This window comes from Octopus bimaculoides, chromosome 28 (genome assembly GCF_046866305.1).
Source record: "Octopus bimaculoides isolate indiv1 chromosome 28, ASM4686630v1, whole genome shotgun sequence".
NCBI lineage: Eukaryota > Metazoa > Mollusca > Cephalopoda > Octopoda > Octopodidae > Octopus > Octopus bimaculoides.
This window is the reverse complement of record NC_142955.1, coordinates 4,420,883-4,436,059: the sequence shown is the minus strand read 5'-3', so window position 1 is coordinate 4,436,059 and position 15,177 is coordinate 4,420,883. Positions and strand designations below refer to the sequence as shown.

The following is a 15,177-nucleotide window of genomic DNA, read 5'->3' as shown; positions in this document are numbered from 1 at the left end:
GGCAAGGAGAAAGAGTGGTAGAGGGAGAAAAAAGGGAGGAAGTAGAATATAGGTGAGCAATGAGAGACAGGGAGGAAGAGAGAGATATATAGTAGTGAAGGGGATAGGCGAAGAACAACAGAAGGAAGAACGAGAGGGGGAGAAAGATACAAAAATAGATAGAATCGCGTCAGAAAAATAAAGTTGAAACTTATATATATATATATATATATATATATATATATACAGAGAGAGAGAGAGAGAGAGAGAGAGAGAGAGAGAGAGAGAGAGAGAGAGAGAGAGAGAGAGAGAGAGAGAGAGAGAGAACATACAAGGAGTTTTTGTCATTTGACGTAATGTAATAGGTTTGTACTATGAGTACTCAGTTTGGTTTACTGCTAAAACTCCGGCTTGAGTTGCAACTGAAAAATGTGATGTTGAGACTGCTTATCGAAGGTGGATAGAGGTGGTTTCTACTTGAGCAGTTGGATATAGATTTTTAAAAATTGAAAAAGCGAAGTAAACATTTCATTTCCCTTCTCTATTTCCTTATTTTATTTTATGTACATCCATCCATCCATCCATCCATCCATCCATCCATCCATCCATCCATCCATACGTCCGTCCATCCGTCCTGTCTGTCGGTCTCTCTCTCTCTCTCTCTCTTCTCTCTCTCTCTCTCTCTCTCTCTCTCTCTCTCTCTCTCTCTCTCTCTATTTATATGACTTTGAAATTAAGGAAATAGAAAGATATATAGAATATACACATTTGTTTATTTATTTTTCTACTTATTACTAAATTCTTAAAACGTGTAGTCAGCTGTAACCAGGGGGATATAAATTAAACATTTTATGAAGCGAACATTTCTTACAGAAGAAAAATAGTTATAGTTTGGAGGAAATCAATGGAATGTGCGTTTTTCTTTTTAGTAATCAAAATAAATGAAACAGAAAGTTCTAAGTGTCCGCATAATGGGTTACTGTCTCCAATGAGTTTCATCTTGTGAAGGTGTTCTTACAAAAGCTAAACTTCACGACGAAATTCACAAGCGAAATTCACGAGCCATTTTCGATATCTTATTCAAGGTGTACATATTGGCTTCTCGCTGTTACTTCGTAGAAGAAATCTTTCGTTAAGAAGTGGAAGATACATCTCATCATAGACTTAACGCCACCACTTCACGTCTGCACTTTAGCTGAATCATTTCGAATTCACAGCGAGTGACCTTTAAACATGTGATATCCCCTACCGGGCAATGTAAGGGTGATAATCATGATATATGCATCTCTGATCATGGAGCAGTAGTGAGGGAGCATTAGATTCAAAAGAATTCTTTGGGGTTTGAATAATTCACCACAAGAAACATGGGTATTTGTTCATCCTTAAACAACCTATAATATCTGGCGAGATTAGATGCTTGAAAGTGAAATTTACGCTAAAAAAAAGAAGATACATAGAATATGCGTATTTAATTGTTTTTGCTTAATTATTTCGAAGTTCTTAAAATTTTTAGTTTGTGCTAAGCATGTACAGAAATGTTTCATTTTTTTTTGAAATCCTCAGCATGACACGTGACCTGAGATATCCATGTGTCGTATGGTAAAAATTTTATGAAATGAGAAATAAATGAAAAATAATGTGTGTGTACGTGTGTGTGTGTGTGTGTGTGTGTGTGTGTGTGTGTGTGTGTGTGTGTGTGTGTGTGTGTGTGTGTGTGTGTGTATGTGTGTATGCGTGCGTGTGTTTAGTAAGTCCTAGAATTGAGGTATTGGTATTATATTTATTCCTTCAGTATAATCATTTCAACAAAATATAGTTCAAACAGGTCACGAATATAAATAATGATTATCTAATATTACAACATATTATACATGTAATCCACGATCGTTTCGTCATTTCGTCAGATGAGGATCAGAAAGCAATATTGTTATCCTTGCAGAAGTCTGACCTTTTCTACTCAATATGTGCGGCTTTGTCTTGCATCATTTCTTTAATTTTTTTCCGATTGTTTCATCGATTTCGCTTATCCATTTCGTGCTATATTTTCTGAGCTTCTGATATCTGAATAATAATAATAATAATGATAATAATAATAATAATAATAATAATAATAATAATAATAATAATAATAATAATAATAATAATAATAATAATAATAGGACTCAAAGCAGAGACTGAAGGATTTTTAATTGTTGCACAAGACCAAAGCCTCCCCACGAGAAATTACCAAAAACATATAATGAAAAGAAACATAACAAGTAACTGTAGAATATGTGGAGATGGAGAAGAAACAATAAATCATATTATCTCTGGCTGCCCAGTCCTGGCTAAGAAGGAATATATTCACAGGCACGACAGAGCTGGGACCTACATACACTGGAAGCTATGCCAACACTATGGAATAACAACAGAAAAAAGATGGTATAAGCACATGCCAGAAAAGGTCACAGAAAGTGAGAAAGCAACCATACTCTGGGATATGCTAATGCACACAGATAGAGAAATTAAGGCCAATAGGCCAGATATAGTTGTCAGAGATCAAGAAGAGAAAAAATGCTTTCTAATTGATGTATCAATACCAGCAGATGACAACGTTTCCCTAAAAGAAATGGAGAAACTTTCAAAATACAAAGACTTGCAAATAGAGGTAACTCGAATGTGGAATCTAAAAACAGAAACAATTCCTATCATAGTGGGAGTATTAGGTATTGATAAAAAATATTCAGACAAATACATAACAAAAACACCAGGACTTACAAATATATATAACATACAGAAAATTGCACTACTGGGCACTGCACACATCCTACGCAAAACACTTTCAATACAGTAACCATAAGAGCATCACAGCAAACCACAGCACATACCCAAGGCACACAGAGCTACGCTCGGTAGTGAAGTGAAAGCACGTTATAAAAATAAAACTACTGAACAATAGTAATAATAATAATAATAATAATAATAATAATGATGATGATGATGATGATGATAAAATAATAATAATAATAATAATAATAATAATAATAATAATAATAATAATAATAATAATAATAATAATGATAATAATAATAATAATAATCATAATAATAATAATAATAATAATAATAATAATAATAATAATAATAATAATAATAATTATTATTATTATTATTATTACAGCAATAGTTTAACCAAAGAACTGAGGAGAAGAGAAAAGACCTTGAAATGCGAATGCATGGACAGTTTGAAAGGAATACACAAGACGTTAAGGATAATACATCATCATGGGCATGAGTGAGGTGATTTGAAGCATACCACTAAAAGCCTGATCATTGCTGCACAAGACCAGGCTCTCGCTACTAATTCAGTGAAGTATAACATCTATAAAACTTCTGACACCCAGAAATGTACACTCCGTGGAAAGAGTGTGGAAACTGTGACCCACTTGGTAAGTGGATGTGAGAGCCTTGCAAAAAAAAAATACAAGCGCTGCTACGATAAAGTGTGTGTGTATCTTCATTGGCTCTTATGCCATAAATACCAATATGAAGTAACAGAGAACTGGTATGAACATGTACCCAGAAAAGATATGCAGGGGGATGGAAAAGTAATGATACTCTGGGACTATGATTTTCAGTCGGATCGTGTAATCGAATACCATCGGCCGGATATTGTCATATTGAGTAAGAGATAGAAATACTGTCTGATCATTGATGTTGTGAGTAAAGAGGTTGAAAAAAATCACCAAGTACTCTGAACTGGAAGTGGAAATGGCAAGACTAACGAATGTGAGAGGGTAATGTAAAAGTGATATCAGTGGTGATCGGAGCTTTCTTAAGGCAACTGGAAATCCCATGGAAGATTGATGTCTTGCAAAAAGCAGCCTTATTGGGCACAGTGCACATCTTAAGGAAAGTATTATCTGTCTGAGGTCCTTGTTGTGACTTGACAAATGACTTAAGACTCCAGTGCATTTTTACCTACACTGTGTTACGAAGGAGTAATAATAATGATGATGATGATGATGATGATGATGATGATAATAATAATAATAATAATGATAATAAGGATGAGCATAATAATAATAATAATAATAATAAATAGCCCGGATGCAGTACCAGGCAGTGGCTCTCATGACTTCTGATCTTAATTGATTGGAAGTGTTATCATGTACATTGTTTTGTCTTGGTGTAAAAGATGGGCTACAGCAAATATTCTGCTTAATACCACAGATTTGCTTGTCAGTTGTTTGACCTTAACCAGTTGAGCATGTCCCTTGGTGGCTGATGATATGTGCATCTCTGATCACGAGCAGAAGTAGTGGGGGAGCATCATAGCCATGTGTTGAGAGGAATTCTTTGGGGTTTGAATAATTCATCTTTGGAAACATGGGTGTTTTGCTCAACATCCTTAAGCGAACCTTATTCAGGGACCTTTTGAGCAGGATGGGCTACCCGACCTGAAGAAAATTCTAACTGGGCCCTACCTGCGAGGTCATGCTCTGTTTATCTTGATATGAGATCACCATGTCGCGCACATATGGTTGTGATGCATGTGCCTGGTGTACTCTTATCAGATGAATAGTCACGATGAGTCTATTGGGCTTCGTACGTCATTGCTGTTCCATGAATCTCGGAGCAGAGCAGCTAAAGAGAGCATTATCTTAACTGAAGCTCTAAATCATCTCGCATTATGCTGGAAGTTTATTCAGAAAGCTCTTCCAGCCATGGCCATCCCATATTTTATTTAGACACTATAGTAGAACAATCTACCGTATCCCTCCTTGTTGATCTGTAGCCCTAGGTCAACCTTCATCCTTAAATCTATGATTAAAGATATTTCCTCTTTGACCTTCTTATCTTTTATTTTTGCGTTGTGTATCTAGGACCATGTTGCCCCAAGTAGTTTAGATATAGCAAACATATTTTCAAACACATCCCAGCTGGTACAAACACGTATTTTTAGCAGAAAATTTTGTAACCGGAGCTACATTCTCCAGAGATGCCATATATATTTAAAACAGTAGATTGTAATATGAATGAGATTTGGTTGCCACCTCTAAAATATCAAGCGATAACACAAAGTTAGCTAGTGAAGGGCAGTTTTCTCTGCATTTGTTTGGCTGAATTTCAAATCCTTCCTATTCTAATCTCTTCAAAGTCTATTGCTGCCCTGGTTCGTATCTGGAACATATCAATGTAATTAGTTATTTCATGTAGTGAATATTCTTTTCTACTCTAGGCACAAGACTCGAAATTTTGCGGGAGGGGGACCAGTCGATTAGATCGACTCCAGTACGCAACTGGTACTTAATTTATCGACCCCGAAAGGATGAAAGGCAAAGTGGACCTCGGAAGAATTTGAACTCTGAACGTAGAGACAGATGAAATACCAATTTCTTTATTGCCCACCAAGGGCTAAACACAGAAATGGACAGAACAATTGATTGGGATCAGTAATGCGATATGGTTTTACATAAAATGTGACTTTAAAAATTAAATAAAATATTTAAAAAATCGAATGAAATTAACAATACAGAGACAATACAAATGAAGCGATGATCAGGCCACGCTCCGACCCCACAAGCCCCGATCTATCGCTGGTACCTTTGTTTGTTCTTTTTTCCCCGTCTATTCACACGGCTCCTTGCACGCACAACACTCGTGCAGCATGCTTCCATCTCTTTTGGAATGTACACTCCGACAAACATCTCTTCTCCAGCCACACCTTTTCAAATGAAAAGTAAAAGATAATCGTAAATCGTGGCCAGAGATAAAGTTGCCTGTCTTAATTCCTTTTGTCCTCGTCTTCTATACTGCCTCTTTCGCTAATGCTACAGCCGTGAGAAAACAATTCTTACCGTCGTTTGTTAAAACTCCCGGTGGGTCAATTTTTATAATTGACTCAGTCGACAGCTGTATTCTTCCTTCGCCGGACAACCGGTGCTCAGCATAAGCCCACATTTCAGATATCTCCGGACACTGAACAATAGCGTGAGGGACGGTTTCCCTGTCTCCCCCGCATCTTGGACAGGTCGGCGACTGACGTTTACCGTGTCTTGCGAGCTTATCCCAAACGAGCAAGGCACCTCTGTAGCATTGCCAGGTTAAGGACTTTTGGAAGTTGTCCAACGTTCTCAACCCGAATGTACCGTGAAACAGGCTGTCCAGTTGAATAAACCTGAGACCTAGAGTCGCCCCTAGGCCATCGTCGCATTCAGACTCTACCAACCCACTATATAAAATCCGTGTGGAACCTCCATCACTGGCGTTGCCCGAGCGCCGGAATAGTAAGAGGGCCTTACGGCACTCTTTATGCCATTCACTCGACCTCGGTCTACGAGAACACCAGGCTTCCTGTTCGCAAAACCTTTTGAACTCGGGGAACATTTATCTGGCCAGCGGAGACCCACACCCGTTCACTATCCAGGAGAATCCAGAGGTGCCTCAACCTCAACGCATACCTGCGCATCATTAACCAAGGCATCCCTAGACCTCCCTTTAAAGGCTTTTGACAGCAGACATAGCGTTTCACAAGTGGCGACCTGCCCTTCCACAAAAAGCGAAAGAGCTGTCTCTCCAACCTGATCAACCACGAATCCGGACAGGGCACGACGGTCAGGCGGTAGGTAATGACCGATGCGATAAACACATTGGCCACCTCCACCCTCCCTTTCAGGGATAACCACCCTGCTGAATACCTCCCTCCAGTTCTTCTCTATCTGGAGGCTTGGTCCAAACCAAACTCCCAGCAACTTAACCGGTCCCTCCGTCCAGCGCCCTACAACGCTGTATGAAAGCATCGTCTTGCCAACCCAGGTGCCGAGCTGCAAGCCGACCGACTTTTCCCGGTTAATCTTTGCTCCTGCCACCTCCTCGTAAGCCTCAACAGTCTTACCCACTTCACGTAGGCGTGCTACTGAGGTTACGCTGATAGTGATATCATCCGCGTAAGCCGTAACAAACTCCTCTCGACCTGGTTCTCTCGGAATGCCACTCAACCTTCGCAGTAGGGGGTCCAGAGCCACCACATACAAAAGCGGTGAGAGCGGACATCCTTGACGAACCGAGCGTCTGATGCAGAACGGCTTCGAAAGGAAACCGTTCACCGGAACTATCGAGTCAATGTTACAAAGCGATAAACCACCTGAAGAAGCCAAGGCCCACGCCAAACCGCGCAAGCACAGTCGCCAGGTATCGTCAACCCTATCAAAAGCCTTAGACTAGTCCAAATGTACCAGTGTCCCACCTTTGTCAGATTTATTACCAATCCTCTCTATGGTATAGCAGATAAGATGGAGGGTATCCTGAATGGTTCTGCCTGGGATGGCACATGTCTGTGCCTCCTCGACTATACCATTCGCGACACGCGCCAACGTTTTCGCTAAGACCTTGGTCAAAATCTTCACTTCTGCATTTAACAGAGTGATGGGCAGAAATTCTTTATAACGTCCTCCTTGTCCGGGTCCTTTCTGACCAATGCCACTACTCCTCGGCGTACAGATCTGGGGATAAACCAAGTCTGTTGCCAGTTCGCGTAAACGTCAGCCAGTAGATGCCCGAACAAGTCTGGCATACATTTATACAGCTCGTACGGAAGACCATCAAGTCCCGGCGACCTACCCGCTTTACAGTCGGCCAAAGCCTCCATCACTTCCCCAGGCGTGATTGGCGCTTCGCAAGACTCCGCATCCGACCCCGAGAGACACAGCAGACCGGCAAGAAAGTCCTCGAGGGCTCTCCCACCACCAGGACCGCCATCAACCCCGAACAGCTGGGTGAAGTACTTTCGAAAGGCCTCACACATTTTCTCGGGTTCATTTACCAAGACCCCATTATGATTCGTCAAAGACCGTATAGTGGAACTATTTCCTTGCCGAGCTTCCACCACTCGGGCCCATCCAGCGGCCTTGATTCCGTCACTTCCCATCGCACGTAACTTAGCTCTGGCAATACTTCCCATGTGTTGGGCTTCAAGATGCTGGTTTAACTCCAGTCTTCTCACCTTCGCTTGGTCCGCATTACCAGTCCTCCAGGCTTCTTCTAGTTCCTTAACTAAACCATCTCCTATTCTACGTCCCTTCTTAGCTAAACTCATACTAAACCTAGTAGACTCATATTTGATGGCTCTTTTTAGGGCGTACCACCATTTGTTATTAATGATGGTACATGCCAATGCCCTCTGTATTAATATCTTGATCCGCTTTCTATATTCCTCGATCGCCAAAAGGGACGTATTGAGTTTCCAGTAGCTAGATCCCTGACTATGTAACTTATCTATTGTCAGTTTACAGGTAACCATCTTGTGGTCACTGTAGTTGACTAGAAAAAACTGTGGACACTTAGCTATGGACTTATCTGTTTCTCTAATTAAGATCATATCTAGATATGTTCTGGAAGAGCCGTCTCTATTTGACCACGTCCACTGTGGAGTGTTCCAACCTATATGGATCTGCTAGCTGAAAGTGACTTAGCAGATCCCGTAAGCCTGGGTTACATTTTCTGTTCATGTTCGAGCCAACGCAATCTGTGTGTGCGTCACATATTGTGTTAAAGTCTCCTAACAATACTAACGAATGCGACGTGGCCAGGAACTTGCCCAGGTCACGAAAATATTCACTTTGCGGGCCCATAATATTGGGTGCATAAATAGCAACGAGCCTGATTATCTTGCCACAACTGAATGTCAGGTCAAGAACGACCAGCCTGCCTTCTGGATCAGAAAAAAACAACTTTTTCTCGGTTACCCGGTTTATTTTTAGTAGGACCAACACCCCACCCCACCTCCCGCCCGACTCGGAGAAACGTATTTCCCATAGCCGTTCAGGAGTGGGGACAGATCTCTTGGCCCCTTTACCCGAGTTTCCGTTGCAACAATCACATCCAATTTCCTTGACCTGATGCCATTTAGGAAGCGTCCTTGCTTCCAGCTAGACATCAGGCCACGAACATTTATACAACCAGTGTGAACAGACATGACTTACCTGTTAATCAGGGCTGTCCGGTAGAGAGGGACTCTCCACCTTTTCTTGATACAGGGTTGGAGGTGGCAGGTCTTGGGAAATAGATTTGTTAAAATTCCGTCTCATTACCGACACAAAATTATCAGGTGGAGGGGGAGTCTCCACCTTTTCCTTTTCTCGCGGGATCGGGGCTGGTAGTCCATTGAATATAGACTTATTAAAGTCCAGTCTCATTGATGATACTGTCTTACAGTATTTGTTTTGTAAAATTCTATGAGTCTTATTTGAGACTTCATACACGTCATAATTGTTGTATTTCTCCGAAAGGCTATCTATTTTTTTTTGCAGTCTTAATTAATTGAATGTCTCTCATTAGTTCAGTATCTTTACTGTATACGGCTATTATGCCTTTCTCCTCTTTTTCTCTTCTTGCAGTCTTGTTTGGTCGTTGTTCTGTAGTAGTCGCCGCTCTCGGTTGAGTTGCTGATTGTATTTCTTTTATTTGTTGTTTTCTTCTCATCTTTTTCTTCTTCCTTCTCTTTTCTTCTTTCTCCTCTTCCTCCTCTTCCTCATTTTCCTTGCAGTTTCTTCGAATGTGGCCTAATAGGCCGCACAAAAAACATCGGGGTTTTCGGCCCTCAACAAACACCACGAGGGTCTCCTCCCCTATCTCAATCATCTCGGGAATTGCTTCAACTATTTTAGGGTCAGCCTGGATGAGGAGACTAACTGTTTGGCCAGTCCAGTTAGCATTTTCGGTAGCGGCAGCCTGGAAGAGGGTAATTTTCTCTTCCTGTTCGATTAGGACTGTCGCCACCAACCACATAGGATCCACTTCCGGTGGGACCCTTGTGATTTTAATTCTGGTTAATGTGATCGCAACTGCGTTGAATTCCTTCAGTGACACTACAGATAGATTAGTGAGCTAGACTTACGTCGGAACAGCTGTAATGGCAGGAATGCTAAACAGAGTACAAAGCAAGTTATTGGGTAAAGGATTTAAACACGAGCACTTCATTCACTGTTATGCGCATTAACTTAACTTAGTCATGAATAAAAGTGCCGAGATAATGAGTGGATTAAAATTTCTCATTTACGCGCATTTAATAAACTTACATCTTCCAGTACCAAGCGGAAAAACGTTTTCAGGCAGTTTAATGTCAGCATTCTTTGTAAGCCTAGTACTTATGCTATCGGTCTCTTTTGCCGACCGTTGAGTTAACAAGGACATAAACACACCAACATCTGTTGTCAAGCGATGGCAGGCGGGGTGGGAGCACAAACACAGACCACACAAACACATACATACATACATACATACATACATACATACATACATACATACATACATATGTACATACATACATATGTACATACATACATACATTAGCAAAAAATAATACTATACATAGCAATAAGAGTGGCACCTCTTATCAATTAACTATAGCAATAAAAATAGAGATCGCTGTATTCAAGTTAATAATAATGGTAGTGTTAGAAGTCATAGCACAAATCACAGCATATTGAGAGGTAATATTTATTCGCGCAATTGTTATTTTAACTATCAATGCCAATAATCCTTTCTACTATAGGTACAAGGCATAAAATTTTTGGGGAGGGGACTAGTCGATTAGATCGACCTCAGTGTTTCACTGGTACTTAATTTACCGAGTCGGAAAGCATGAAAGCAAAGTCGACCTCGGCGGAATTTGAACACAGAACGTTGCGACGGAAAAAAATATTGCTAAGCATTTTGCCCGGCGTGCTGTCAATGCGAATAATAACAATGACAAAACTAGCGACAATTGCTATTTAATACGAGATAAAAAGACATGCACCGTAGGATACCCGAATAATGCCATTTGACTGGCTATTATTGAAGGTATAACATTTTATATAAATGTACAATACATAATACCTAGCAATATTCTGCTAAAATATATATAGGATCATCGTAGACCTTAAGAAATTACTTTAATCTACATTAGTTCATTTTCTCTGCTAAACGCAAAACTTCCACATCACAAGCTAATCATATATACTATCCTGAGAACAATAACATCCCTTACAATATTACTTTTCCCATTATTAAAACGGAATGGCCGTATCAAGGTGGCAGAACTCCATTCGATATCTGTAGCAAAGAGTCTATCGAAATTTTAAGAAGAAATTTCCAAGGAAAGCTATCATTTTTTGCCGCCATTACGTTCTTAAAACATTCCTTTGTTTACTTTAGATCGATATGGTTCACCCGAGTTTGGCATTTTCTTGCTTCTACTACTTTTTTTTACTCACTTACTTCAGCGAAGACTCGCTATTTCTTCGACTTTACTCTTAGCATAAACTGATATTGAACGAAGGCGAAGACAGATGTAGGAACAACAAGTAAGTGTATTAGTTTGAAGGTCGGGAAAAATGAAAAAGTCTTTTACGTTTCGAGTCTACGCTCTTCGACAGAAAGGAATAAGAGGAAATAAACAGAGAGAGAATGAAAAAAAAAAACAAAAACGTGTAGAGTTCAGCGGTCCAATATATATATATATATATATATATATATATATATATATATATATATACACACACACATATCGACGATAACATTTATTTGCCTCTATAATATGGTTGTTCTATAACCTCAGGAAAACGTCTTTTCCAGCTGGTTAATGACACACAACCTGTGTCCGGTATATTGTAAGGGAATAAATCACTCCCCCTCCAGCTTAGCAAGATTAGTAGACCAAGGTTTTTGGGTCTTTACCTTTCATCAGTACTGGACTTCTGACTGCTAGAGACACCTGCCTTCTAGGGACACCTGCCTGCTAGAGATACCTGGCTGCTAGAGACTCCTACCTGCTATCTCTAGCAGGCAATTATCCAGTACCGATGAAGGGTAAAGACCAAGAAACTATGGTCTACTAGTCTTGCCAAATTGGAGTGGAGTGATTCGCTCCTTTATTCACAATGTATCGGACACAGGTTGTGTGTCGTTAACTAACTGGAAAAGGCGTTTTCCTGCGGTTAAAATGTAGTTACTACTTATATCTCTTTTAGAGATTTTAGCACTAGCTACTTTGCTCGTTATATATAAATATAGAATTAAAAAATACATGCATACATACATACATACACATATAAATATATCTAAATAAAAAAATACACATGAAGTACAGGACGTCACTAACGAGCGAAAAACACGTAAACACACGAGAGATAAGTCCAGAACAAAATACCAAAAATTATACAATAAATATTTTTCACTTGTGATATATACATATAATTGTAAAAATTAGAATAGGAATTAAATATAACTACATTAGCAGATAGTTGTGTAATCCTTTGTGAAATTCCCTTTATCAATGATTTTATTACATAAGTGGGGTGACTGGAAAATCTATCTACCTATTGAGTAATTTCTTCAGGTTTTCTATATGGATAGTGGAATCCAGATTTAAGGTCTAATGTCGCATCCAATAAATTTACTACACTCAATGGTTAGGTCTAGGTTGAAGTTTCTAAAGAATTTCCTAATTTTGTTACGCGTTCTTTCTAAGACAACTTTACTGTTATTAGGTGTAACAAAGAAAGCACCATCCCTATAAAGACCACCACGAAGATCAAGAAACCCAATATTAAGACATTGTAGGAGGCAGAACCCCGACTAGATCAGTAACTTGGACCGAGTCACTCGATCCCATGTCAAATTATCAGGGGTATCGCTTCTCGTCCATAGCTTACCTTCAAACTCGATGATAATCTTCCCAGATAATAGGACTACATCTATCTTATCCCTAGTTATAGAAGAGGAATTCCTAGCAAAAATCAGGGCTTGGTTAAGGAGTATAGGGAATATGCTAGAAGAATATTGTTGATGTCAAATTGAAGAAATGAGTACTTACTTTTATTGTCGAAAGAAGTAAACCAATGTATCACCTCACCTGTATTAGATCCCAAAGGTATATATGGTATTTTTTTAGTCACAATTTTATCAAGAATAACCTTACTTAGTCTACCGATATCGGATCTAGTAGGGCATATAAGTCTAACAGAAGGATTATCACGAAAATTCTTTTGATGATCCTTTAGATTAATTCTAGGTGTAGATTAATTCTAGGTTTAGATTAATTCTAGAATTAGATTAATTCTAGGTTCATAAGGCCTATTAGGTTCAGTTCGGTTTATCCATAATTGTTTTAGCCTCTAAGTTAATCATTTTGAGGTTGGTTTCAATGTTCACTTTGTATTTAGCGCTAAGCACCTTAAGTATTAGTCTTCTGTATGTATTACAATCTATTCTGTAGAGGTTTCCTGTCTTATCAGCTGGTACTAGTAATCCGGATTTAATCTTTAAGCATTTGATGTAGACTCTCATCTTCCTCAGCTGTGAATTCCTCCAAAGTGGGTGGTTTTTGAACTTAACATTAGCAATTAACTGGAAGATGTCATTTTCAGAGCTTCCTTGTCACGGGTTGGATGAAGGGCATTTTCGGCATCCACATATCTTAGTATAATTATTATTGTTGTCGTTTCTTTCCTGGTTGTTTACTTTCATCTTAGAGTCGTAATGGTGTGACCTCCATCTGATCCTCCTAACAAACTCATTGGTCCTATGCATCAACAAGCGCATGTATGGATCTTTACCGTCGATAGAAATGCCCGTCAGTGAGAAATCCATGTTGACCCTTTCCATCATGCTTAAAATTTAAGCACCAGAAGCCTCGTATCATCAATACATTAAGATACAGGTGGATAAGGTACTTAAATGCTAAGGCACTGGATCGGGTCAAAATAAAATGCATACACAGCAACTATAGATGAATACAAACATTGGTGCCGAAGTACAGGCAGAAAGATAACTAGGTAATGTATACAATTAATTGAACCCAACTGAGTATATTACCCGCCCTTAGATTAATCTGGAAATGGACACTGCATTAAATATACGGTCCTTTGGAACACACAGGAGAAGTGAATCATAAATAAATAACAAACGATGGATAGGTGTCAATTCATTACGACTATTTCCTACGAATTTTTTAATTGATCAATGGGTACATTATAATATTATAAAAGCCCGTTTTCTTCAGATGAATTCACGAATCACATTTTGAGGAACATTTAAAGACATTTGAAATGCACGGCATGTTTGATGGAGACATAAAGATTAGAATTCTACTATAGGATGGAAAGGGAAGTAGGTTTAAGGAGAGTATTCATTTTGTAAATAGATAAATAAGGAAGTACACAATCAATAGCGTACCATAGCACCATTATATGAGGGAAAAGGGATAATATTACAAGAGAGATTGTAATAGATAAAACTTAAAGATGAATTTAATCTTTATCTATTAATACGGTACACAATTAATTGTACACTTCCTTATTTATCCGTTAACACGATGAATACCATCTTTATTCTTACTTCCCTTTCCACCCTGTAGTACAATTCTGGTCTTAATAATGTCTCTATCAAACATACGTTTAGTAATAAAGCTGACACATAAATAACTGTGAACACTATCTTTCACTTTTAATCCTATACTCCTTGTTGAATTGTATTATAAGATAAACAGAATTATTTCTTTCTTAATTGTGGCGAGCAGACGCTTGGCTGTCCACTCTCCGCTCCCACTACTATGCTGACTAACCGCCTTCAAGATAATAAATTTTAAATACACACTGTCCACACATGGCGTCATGCTGTTCCTCTACTATAAAACCACTTTTTAATTAGTTTTAATTTGGTAAGCTCATTCTGCGACCAGCGTTGACCACGGAATCCAAAATATGCATATGCCGTAGATTTTAAATGTTTTAAAATTGTTCTCTACTTATTATTTCTTTACCCCTTCTCTTCCTATGGTCTACCTTTGACGTCAGAGCTACTAACGGTTATTTAGAAATACTCAATAGTGTTCTGTTTATCATTTATGCAGTCATCAAAATTGTTATAATATTGTTGTTGAGATTGGTTCTCATTCTTTCCTGATGAGAAGATTACATTATTTTACACCGTTTATTCTTGTGGAATAAAACCAGTGTTGTCTTCGAAACATATGTCGTAAGTAAAAGAATTTGAATAACATCTGCGTTTAACTCTATTTATTTACTTATACTATACAAATTACTGCACATTAACCAGGAGTTTCTACCTTTGAATAGGTCGCTACATCGTTGTTACTTGCGTGAATTTTGCTACCCTGGTAACTGTTTATTGAATTTTCCGTGTTAACTGTAAACAAAGGATAATTCATTCGTCC

At 38.8% G+C, this 15,177-nt stretch overlaps 1 protein-coding gene across 2 annotated transcripts in view; it reads right to left on the bottom strand.

Moving 5' to 3' along the window:
* Positions 1–735: 735 nt before the first annotated feature.
* The window catches only part of LOC106878039 (beta-4C adrenergic receptor), a 37,338-nt gene continuing 22,896 nt past the window's right edge, over positions 736–15,177 (bottom strand). For both annotated transcript variants that reach the window (XR_001410460.3, XM_052977361.2), the window contains one exon: positions 736–2,040. The gene's annotated coding sequence lies outside the window, so the exon portion shown is untranslated. The remainder of the gene's footprint in view (positions 2,041–15,177) is intronic.